At 35.9% G+C, this 10,969-nt stretch overlaps 3 long non-coding RNA genes across 3 annotated transcripts; 1 reads left to right on the plus strand and 2 right to left on the minus strand.

The window, feature by feature from the left end:
• Positions 1-2,921: 2,921 nt before the first annotated feature.
• LOC114544934 lies at positions 2,922-3,474 on the plus strand. Its single transcript, XR_003690683.1, has 3 exons — positions 2,922-2,992; positions 3,100-3,199; positions 3,415-3,474. It is a non-coding gene; the product is annotated as an uncharacterized LOC114544934 (long non-coding RNA).
• A 4,077-nt stretch (positions 3,475-7,551) lies between these two features.
• On the minus strand, positions 7,552-9,556 carry LOC114544932. Its single transcript, XR_003690681.1, has 2 exons — positions 9,514-9,556; positions 7,552-7,611 (listed from the first exon to the last, which is right to left on the minus strand). It is a non-coding gene; the product is annotated as an uncharacterized LOC114544932 (long non-coding RNA).
• LOC114544933 lies at positions 8,031-8,502 on the minus strand. Its single transcript, XR_003690682.1, has 3 exons — positions 8,465-8,502; positions 8,188-8,251; positions 8,031-8,050 (listed from the first exon to the last, which is right to left on the minus strand). It is a non-coding gene; the product is annotated as an uncharacterized LOC114544933 (long non-coding RNA).
• Positions 9,557-10,969: the final 1,413 nt, after the last annotated feature.

A 10,969-nucleotide genomic window follows, 5' to 3' on the forward strand; every position in this document is an offset into this window, starting at 1 on the left:
GGTTTAGTTCAAATATACAGTACTATTTTGATATATATAGCGTCAAAATCGAGCCTTTAGAAGATTTTTTCCGATTTTTTATATAAACATACCTGATGATATGAATTATCGCATCACCAGCAATAATATTTCACAATAATAAAAATATGGAAAACAAATTCAGGCAAAAATCCGAAATTCTGACCTAGTTCCGATTCGAGCTTGTCTTAAGCACGTGCTTACCAACGATTATCGCTTAGCACTTATGAAATGCTATTTCTTCGATTCTTTTGCACATCCTAGCCCAAGAATTACTTAAAATTACAACAGATTGAAAACATGTAAAATTGGGACATTTCGAAGACAACAGAGTACCAAAAAAGATGAAAGATATGGAATTTCTAAAATATATCTTGCTATGGGTGAGTAATTTGAGATAACAAAGCAACGTATTATTTTGATTATTGTTTTTACTTATAAAAAAATGCAGGTTATAACTATATGCTGGTTGTAATATACTATTCAAATAATCATTTCAACCGCTATTGTTTAGTGGTATTCCGGGGTCTTTAGCCCAAATATTTCTGAGATATTTAATGTCTTGCTTCTGTGCAACATTATTGTCAGGAGTAATAGCCTATTTTGCTGTACAGTTCTATTTATCATACACTGGTGTTATATGAAATATAATTTTTTTATTCTCCCTTTCCTATTATGTAATTGCAGAACGAATATTCAATATATTAGTGTACCACATAAAAACTCATTATGACAATCGTAGCGGACGTCTATTGCATCGGAGATACGAATTGTGGTAAGCCAAATTCAATGTTATTTCTCGCGATTTTTCCATGATGTCTTACATTGTGGTTTTTTAAACATTCTTCAATGTTTCCTCAGTCTGCGAGCTGAGAACTAGGCCTTGGCTTAATTCAAGTTGAAAAACCGGTTTAACCTTTGCAGTCATCTTGAAATTTTAGCCCATTTGCGTTTAAAACGTTCGCATAAAAAAGTATTTATAAATTTTCGACATGTATTTTTACAAACTTTAATTTTTTTGTGTGTTCTCGTTTTTTTTCAACTTGAATTAAACTTTGACTTTACCCCCCGGATGCTTGACAAGCACACGTCGTTTGTTTATTTTTTTGACCAATCAGATTCGTTCTTCAAACCGCATTTTATATCTCGCATGGTTCCACGATATTTTTCGGCAAATAGGCAAAAGTTTTGTACATTTTTTGTGCATTTTCATTTGCTTTTTAAAATATTTTTAATGGAATATTTATTGTTCGAGTATCTAAAATGTATTTGTGATAATTTATTTGAGGGATTCTCGTTGTTTTGATATGAAATTTTGCGAGTGAAATTCGTATGTATGTTTATATTATTACAAGAGTTTCCATCCTTCTCACTATATATTTATATGCTTCGCGATCACTGACGTTACTGAACTTGCAACCGTAACTGGACTATTTACTTTTTCTTTTAACAATATTTATTGGGGTTCCTATGCTCAGTGGTCATAATATTAGACCAAGTAGACTGGCGTACACGCGCGAGGCGCAAGCGCCGCGAGAAGGAAAACATGTCTGGGCAAGGGCTGCCTATATGTATAAACCTAAATGGACCAATTACCGTAAAATCGTTGTGTGTGTGCCCGAATTAAAGCAGGGACTTTTGCCTGGTCCGTTAACTTACCTGTTGATATCACGTGCACGGATTGCGAGAAACGGAAGAAATATTGGTCACAAATAAAACTAATGTTATTCCGAGGCCATTTTTAACCAGTAATTCTGAGGTTACAACTAATATTTGAAGTTTGTGCTTAATATTACCTTCAAACGCAGATTTTAGCCTTGTAATTTGTAATAAAAGGATCGGTAATTTGTGCTTCATACAGATACCTTTCATACAGAGTTTAGCGTTATTCTAGACAAACAGTGCAGGCGAGCGTTAGGTGAATTCAGCACCTCTCTGGTTATAGAAGTGCAGTTGTTGAACGACTCCTGCACAATGGAGCGTCAAGAAGATGGTTGCTTGGCAATGGGTTGATCACGGTTACAGTCAACAACCGGGAAACTTCGAACATGTCATGCGCATATTGTTCGGCAGGAAAAGTGTTTGTGGGAGATGATTCACTGCAGAAGGGCACGGAGCCTGAGGTTTTAAAAGTTGAGCTTAAGAGAAACTAAAACAAGGCCTCAATTAGTCAGGTAAGGAAAATGCTTTGAGTATCATTGTTTAAATTCGCATACGCTGTTTGCCCAGCGTATTCATGCTTAAACAACAAAATATATTTGCAAGAGCGACCAAGTTTTAATATTCTTCTAGTGAAAGCTCTTAGTAACGTATTTGACATTTCCAGGCTTGTTCAACTGATAGCAAAGCTCGTGCAAATGATTCTAGCCAGGTGTCAAACACAAAATTCGATACGAAAGCAACTGACCTTCTTACCCGCGATTTAAAGGCCACTGGTACCGTAGGCTCAGTACAGAAATCTTGTGACTCAAGCAATGGGTGCAGTTGCGTTGGTAAAGGATGGGTTCAGATTCTGGTTCGAAGACCAACCAGAGATACTTCGTGGATTTTGAGACTACAAAGTCGGCCGAAACTCGATGAAACACAAACTTCACTACCAGCGATGGGAAAGACAAGGATTTATGAAAGTTTAATTTCAAAACAATCCTTTGGTAAGCCCATTTATTTTCTCAAACCTTCCCAACCTTCAATTGTGCCAGGCGTCACTAGAGTTGTCGATGGGGAAAACTTTGTTGAAGTTTGCAAGTCAAAAGGCAAGTCGATTCTATCGCTACAAAAATTTTTAGAGTTTGCGTTTTTATTCTAAAATCCATTTTACTTCACATATTTCTTTAGTTGTTCAGTTATATTGACAAGCAATTGCTTTTGACTTTCAGGAGCGATTTATTACTATATCGAGAATGGCTTGATTGGCGAAGGTGGATTTGATGGAGTATTCAAGGGTGATGCCATAAAAAGAACTAAAAAAACACCGGTAATTCTCACACAATGTCTCTGCTTCAAAAAACAAGCATTTTCCTTGGCATTATTGGCCATATTGTCCTGCTTCTGAGATGAATTAAGATTCCAAAATCTTACTAGGTTGCCAGCCGTTGCGTTGATTTTTCAGGAAAACCATCCGGTTTTTCATTTACCAAGAGATCGATTTTGCAATTTTTACATTTCAGACAAAGGGATTCAGGTAAACATTGACATTTCTTTGCTGTTAAGATTAAAAGTGTTCAAATTTCTGGCACAATGGCACTCAATAAGTACTTTATTGGTGCCAGGCGAAGAAAGTCAGCATAATTTTCCTTTATCCTTGAGTTATTATTGTCTTGATGATGACACTAATAATGCTGTCATTGCTGTGGCTATATTGCTAGCCTTGTTAATTCATTATTTTTGTCCTTTTAGATTAGAACAGAATTTTGCAACATTGCATGGGGAAAGACATGAGGGGATTCAATAAATAAATGAGAGACCAATGGTAACTGAGCAAATCTGATAATTAGGAAGTTTTAGATCAAAGAGGACATTATATTATAATAATGATTAGCCTAAATCTAGTTTTTCCATGAATACATACCATATTTTATGTGGTATTATCTGTAAAAGATACATGTATTCATATCATGCTAAATATATGTTTTTATGCCAGCCCATTGTTCTTTATGGATGACTCTGACATGGTATCAAAAGTCAAAAACTGTTCATAACCTGGACTATTGGCAGCCGGATGACTTAAAGAGATAAGCTCTGTTGAACATTTTGATTGCATAAAAAAACGGTAGTAATGTAATTTTATATATCGTAACATTATTATTGCTTCAACATGTTTGCTTGTAACTTATCCATGCTATGAAAATTGTTATCCATACCTATAAATTTTGCTGTATGGTACAACTTATTTGTATACTTGCTAAAATTTGTTGTAATCACCTATATAGGTATTTATATGCATATGTTTCTTTTGACTCTTTAGTGTGACGGCATGCTTAACTTAATAGTACATTTTTTAAATGTTTGTAAATAATACCTATAGATAACGAAATGTAGTGAAATCATGTAAGCCAACATTTTTTGTCGTGTTTGTTTTGTAATACAGATATGAAACTGAAGCCAAATCGAGTCACACGTTTTTTTGCCCAATGTGCGCATGACGTAACTTGCTTGGCAAGTGTCATGTTGAAATTTAATAAGTAAATCGATAGAAAATCGAATTATTGACAAACAAATGCTGATTTAAACCAAACCTTTAAGGCGATGTCTATTTTTTGTTATTTTAACTTACACATCAGTTTTTACATCGTCTTATTTAACACCCGAAGTTTGTGTGGTTTAGTTTTTGCACTTTTGGCGCTAGCATTGGAGCGACTAAATAGCATAAGCTATATAATCATACGAAGTATACAAAATGCGACTTGAAAATATTTATTTCTACATATGCTTTGACAGGAAAATTTATGTACAAGAATGTATAAAATGTCTAGGGTACTTAACGTCCTTCAAGTCTGTAGTACAGATCGTTAAACAACTCGAGCCTGAAAACAAAATAGAAAATTCGATCGAATCATGAATTGTTTCATCCATGATTCTATACTTCTCTACTACATACTGCAGGACTAATAACATTGTGTGAACTGTGCAGCAATATAGAGAATAAGACGCTGAGGTATATTATATATTAGGTATCTGGAATCGTTTTTATGACGCGGGAAGCAAGACAGAAGTTTTAATATTTGCAAATCCTGATAGATAAATGTCGTGGACTCACACATTTGTTATCGGCGTCTCCCCGTCGTTTTGTTCCAACAAGACTCTCAAATAATAGTCGCCTGATAGGAGAGATACGTTACTGAGTTTGATTGCGATCAAGGGATAGGGGGGGGGGGCGCTTTAAGAAGAACTGTTAAAAACCTAGAGCAGTATAAGGCTTATCACTAACCTATTTTCAGTTGATCAGCTAAACATTCATGCAGGACTTCAAACTAAAGATGATTCCAAAAAACAACGTAGTTTCCACTCAGGTCTTTTTCCATTGCAAATTTGCGCATCTCAGATTCGAGAGCCCCAGAAGTTCCTCTCGCGTCTGTCACATTGAAAAGAAAAGAAATTTTTTCATACTCTTTTACGACAACAGTTTAGAGAAAGAGGTCAGGACTATTGAATTGTCTTGTTATACTCATAGCGACAGAAAAATCTCCATTACCTTTTCATTTCCTATATTTTCAATGGAAACTAACTTTAACTTCGAGACTCACCTTGTAATTCCAAATCAGGTTGTACGCTGTCAGATCTTGACTGAATCTGTAAAAAAGATCCGTTTAAATACCATTGCTTTTTCATCTTTCAAACGACTAGAACATTTCCCATTTTCTTAATATGAACACTTACTTGTAATAAAACAACTGGATTTAAATTCTCACATCTTTCCTGGCTTTGAATCCTATTTTTGTCCTCCAATGCGAGAGATATCCTTCAAGTTGATTCCTTGACGTTCCTCTCGCTTTTCCTGAGCTGTAACAGACAAGTATAGCGCGTGAAATAACAGGCTTATACGTACATACAAGCATGCATCATGAAATTTTGGAACACGATTGTTGCTTTAAAACGTACTCTGCAAGCTTTACATTGTCACGAATTGATAAATGATCTTCTTTAGTCTCCGGTGGCTGAAGGAAAGATAAAAACTTTCCAACAAAATTGCTTCTTTACAAAAAGGTTTTACACTTCTGAATGAATTACTATGTAATTATTTCGTCAGTGGGGCAATTGGCACAGTATAAGGATGAATGATGGAGTTTAGTTACCAAAGCAGTTGATACCACTTAGTCACTATTATGATTGGTTAGTCAGAACCACTGGAATGGGTTTATGTAAATAATGGCCCTTGCAAAAAATTCTCAAAGATTTCCTACCTCGTCAGGGCTTTCAAGGTAATAGAGCAAACCAGCAGGCTGTGAAAATCGTATTCAAATTTATTACATAATGGTTTATGAACCAAAACTTACGAACAGGAAATCCCGCATTTAAACTTTATTGTATATTTTAGACATTAAAAACTATAACTGCTTTAATACGAACATTATTCTCACAAGTAATGCCATTGCTCTTGGATGACCAGTTGTCCAGAGAGCCACTAGATGTCCACTCAATTGCCTATATGCCAACAATAAAGATTATAAATTACTTATGGAGTATGCTTGTTAGTTTCAATTGAACTATTTACAGATGGCTAGTATATAGAGGATTATAAAATCACAAGTTTTAAGATGAATCTAAGAATGTTGCTAAAATACAACTCAGGTCCTCCGGATGGAATCGAGGCTATACATCTGCAACAATTTTTTAATTTATCACACTAATTCGCACCTGTTCAGTAGCGAACGTCTATCAGTGCTTTGCGTAATCATGGCCATGCGTAAGCGTTTTGGTAGAGCGCCCTTGGCAAGCGCCAAATCTTGTATTTTTGCCGCGGTTTCTTCATCAGCTTCCTAAAGTGAAGTTCAAAATAAATATCAACAGATGATTTTAGGCACTTCACACGGTGCAGGAATATTCTAGAGGTTTTAAAGGGTCTTAATTTCGTATGGTATTATACACACTTCAAATTCAAGCCAGGAACAGTTGATGGAAAAATTAGTCAACTATACGTTCTCAGTGACAAGAGCATTGCACCGGCATCGCAAAAGCGATTCCTGCCGGAGGATCTATAGTTGACTCATTTTTCCATCAACTGTTCCTGTCTTGAATTGAAGTGTGTATAATACTTCTCAAAATTAAGACGCTTTAAAACCTCTTAAATATCAACTGTTGTGAAAAGACAGTAGTTTGAATATTTGCAAATCCTGATAGATAAATGTCGTGGACTCACACATTTGTTATCGGCGTCTCCCTGTCGTTTTGTTCCAACAAGACTCTCAAATAATAGTCGCCTGATAGGAGAGATACGTTACTGAGTTTGATTGCGATCAAGGGATAGGGGGGGGGCGCTTTAAGAAGAACTGTTAAAACCTAGAGCAGTATAAGGCTTATCACTAACCTATTTTCAGTTGATCAGCTAAACATTCATGCAGGACTTCAAACTAAAGGTGATTCAAAAAACAACGTAGTTTCCACTCAGGTCTTTTTCCATTGCAAATTTGCGCATCTCAGATTCGATAGCCCCAGAAGTTCCTCTCGCGTCTGTCACATTGAAAACAAAAGAAATTTTTTCATACTCTTTTACGACAACAGTTTAGAGAAAGAGGTCCGGACTATTGAATTGTCTTGTTATACTCATAGCGAAGGAAAATCTCCATTACCTTTTCATTTCCTATATTTTCAATGGAAACTAACTTTAACTTCGAGACTCACCTTGTAATTCCAAATCAGGTTGTACGCTGTCAGATCTTGACTAAATCTGTAAAAAAGATCCGTTTAAATACCATTGCTTTTTCATCTTTCAAACAACTAGAACATTTCCCATTTTCTTAATATGAACACTTACTTTTAATAAAACAACTGGATTTAAATTCTCACATCTTTCCTGGCTTTGAATCCTATTTTGTCCTCCAATGCGAGAGATATCCTTCAAGTTGATTCCTTGACGTTCCTCTCGCTTTTCCTGAGCTGTAACGACAAGTATAGCGCGTGAAATAACAGGCTTATACGTACATACAAGCATGCATCATGAAATTTTGGAACACGATTGTTGCTTTAAAACGTACTCTGCAAGCTTTACGTTGTCACGAATTGATAAATGATCTTCTTTAGTCTCCGGTGGCTGAAGAAAAGATAAAAACTTTCCAACAAAATTGCTTCTTTACAAAAAGGTTTTACACTTCTGAATGAATTACTATGTAATTATTTCGTCAGTGGGGCAGTTGGCACAGTATAAGGATGAATGATGGAGTTTAGTTACCAAAGCAGTTGATACCACTTAGTCACTATTATGATTGGTTAGTCAGAACCACTGGAATGGGTTTATGTAAATAATGGCCCTCGCAAAAAATTCTTAAGGATTTCCTACCTCGTCAGGGCTTTCAAGTTAATAGAGCAAACCAGCAGGCTGTGAAAATCGTATTCAAATTTATTACATAATGGTTTATGAACCAAAACTTACGAACAGGAAATCCCGAAATAAACTTTATTGTATATTTTAGACATTAAAAACTATAACTGCTTTAATACGAACATTATTCTTACAAGTAATGCCATTGCTCTTGGATGACCGGTTGTCCAGAGAGCCACTAGATGTCCACTCAATTGCCTATATGCCAACAATAAAGATTATAAATTACTTATGGAGTATGCTTGTTAGTCTCAATTAAACTATTTACAGAAGGCTAGTATATAGACGATTATAAAATCACAAATTTTAAGATGAATCTAAGAATGTTGCTAAAATACAACTAAGGTCCTCCGGATGGAATCGAGGCTATACATCTGCAACAATTTGTTAATTTATCACACTAATTCGCACCTGTTCAGTAGCGAACGTCTATCAGTGCTTTGCATAATCATGGCCATGCGTAAGCGTTTTGGTAGAGCGCCCTTAGCAAACGCCAAATCTTGTATTTTTGCCGCGGTTTCTTCATCAGATTCCTAAAGTGAAGTTCTAAATAAATATCAACAGATGATTTTAGGCACTTCACACGGTGCAGGAATATTCTAGAGGTTTTAAAGGGTCTTAATTTCGTATGGTATTATACACACTTCAAATTCAAGCCAGGAACAGTTGATGGAAAAATTAGTCAACTATACGTTCTCAGTGACAAGAGCATTTCACCGGCATCGCAAAAGCGATTCCTGCCGGAGGATCTATAGTTGACTCATTTTTCCATCAACTGTTCCTGGCTTGAATTGAAGTGTGTATAATACTTCTCAAAATTAAGACGCTTTAAAACCTCTTAAATATCAACTGTTGTGAAAAGACAGTAGTTTGAATATTTTCAAATCCTGATAGATAAATGTCGTGGACTCACACATTTGTTATCGGCGTCTCCCCGTCGTTTTGTTCCAACAAGACTCTCAAATAATAGTTGCCTGATAGGAGAGATACGTTACTGAGTTTGATTGCGATCGAGGGATAGGGGGGGCGCTTTAAGAAGAACTGTTAAAAAGCTAGAGCAGTATAAGGCTTATCACTAACCTATTTTCAGTTGATCGAGACTCACCTTGTAATTCCAAATCAGGTCGTACGCTGTCAGATCTTGACTGAATCTGTAAAAAAGATCCGTTTAAATACCATTGCTTTTTCATCTTTCAAACGACTAGAAAATTTCCCATTTTCTTAATATGAACACTTACTTGTAATAAAACAACTGGATTTAAATTCTCACATCTTTCCTGGCTTTGAATCCTATTTTTGTCCTATAATGCGAGAGATATCCTTCAAGTTGATTCCTTGACGTTCCTCTCGCTTTTCCTGAGCTGTAACAGACAAGTATAGCGCGTGAAATAACAGGCTTATACGTACATACAAGCATGCATCATGAAATTTTGGAACACGATTGTTGCTTTAAAACGTACTCTGCAAGCTTTACATTGTCACGAATTGATAAATGATCTTCTTTAGTCTCCGGTGGCTGAAGAAAAGATAAAAACTTTCCAACAAAATTGCTTCTTTACAAAAAGGTTTTACACTTCTGAATGAATTACTATGTAATTATTTCGTCAGTGGGGCAGTTGGCACAGTATAAGGATGAATGATGGAGTTTAGTTACCAAAGCAGTTGATACCACTTAGTCACTATTATGATTGGTTAGTCAGAACCACTGGAATGGGTTTATGTAAATAATGGCCCTTGCAAAAATTCTCAAAGATTTCCTACCTCGTCAGGGCTTTCAAGGTAATAGAGCAAACCAGCAGGCTGTGAAAATCGTATTCAAATTTATTACATAATGGTTTATGAACCAAAACTTACGAACAGGAAATCCTGCATTTAAACTTTATTGTATATTTTAGACATTAAAAACTATAACTGCTTTAATACGAACATTATTCTCAAAAGTAATGCCATTGCTCTTGGATGACCAGTTGTCCAGAGAGCCACTAGATGTCACTCAATTGCCTATATGCCAACAATAAAGATTATAAATTACTATGGAGTATGCTTGTTAGTCTCAATTGAACTATTTACAGATGGCTAGTATATAGGGATTATAAAATCACAAGTTTTAAGATGAATCTAAGAATGTTGCTAAAATACAACTCAGGTCCTCCGGATGGAATCGAGGCTATACAACTGCAACAATTTGTTAATTTATCACACTAATTTGCACCTGTTCAATAGCGAACGTCTATCAGTGCTTTGCGTAATCATGGCCATGTGTAAGCGTTTTGGTAGAGCGCCCTTGGCAAGCGCCAAATCTTGTATTTTTGCCGCGGTTTCTTCATCAGCTTCCTAAAGTGAAGTTCTAAATAAATATCAACAGATGATTTTAGGCACTTCACACGGTGCAGGAATATTCTAGAGGTTTTAAAGGGTCTTAATTTCGTGTGGTATTATACACACTTCAAATTCAAGCCAGGAACAGTTGATGGAAAAATTAGTCAACTATACGTTCTCAGTGACAAGAGCATTGCACCGGCATCGCAAAAGCGATTCCTGCCGGAGGATATAGTTGACTCATTTTTCCATCAACTGTTCCTGGCTTGAATTGAAGTGTGTATAATACTTCTCAAAATTAAGACGCTTTAAAACCTCTTAAATATCAACTGTTGTGAAAAGACAGTAGTTTGAATATTTGCAAATCCTGATAGATAAATGTCGTGGACTCACACATTTGTTATCGGCGTCTCCCCGTCGTTTTGTTCCAACAAGACTCTCAAATAATAGTCGCCTGATAGGAGAGATACGTTACTGAGTTTGATTGCGATCAGGGATAGGGGGGGGCGCTTTAAGAAGAACTGTTAAAAAGCTAGAGCAGTATAAGGCTTATCACTAACCTATTTTCAGTTGATCAGCTAAACATTCATGCAGGAC

This window comes from Dendronephthya gigantea, unplaced genomic scaffold, assembly GCF_004324835.1.
Source record: "Dendronephthya gigantea isolate DGI-Jeju-01 unplaced genomic scaffold, DenGig_1.0 001065F, whole genome shotgun sequence".
In the NCBI taxonomy this organism is placed as follows: Eukaryota; Metazoa; Cnidaria; class Anthozoa; order Malacalcyonacea; family Nephtheidae; genus Dendronephthya; species Dendronephthya gigantea.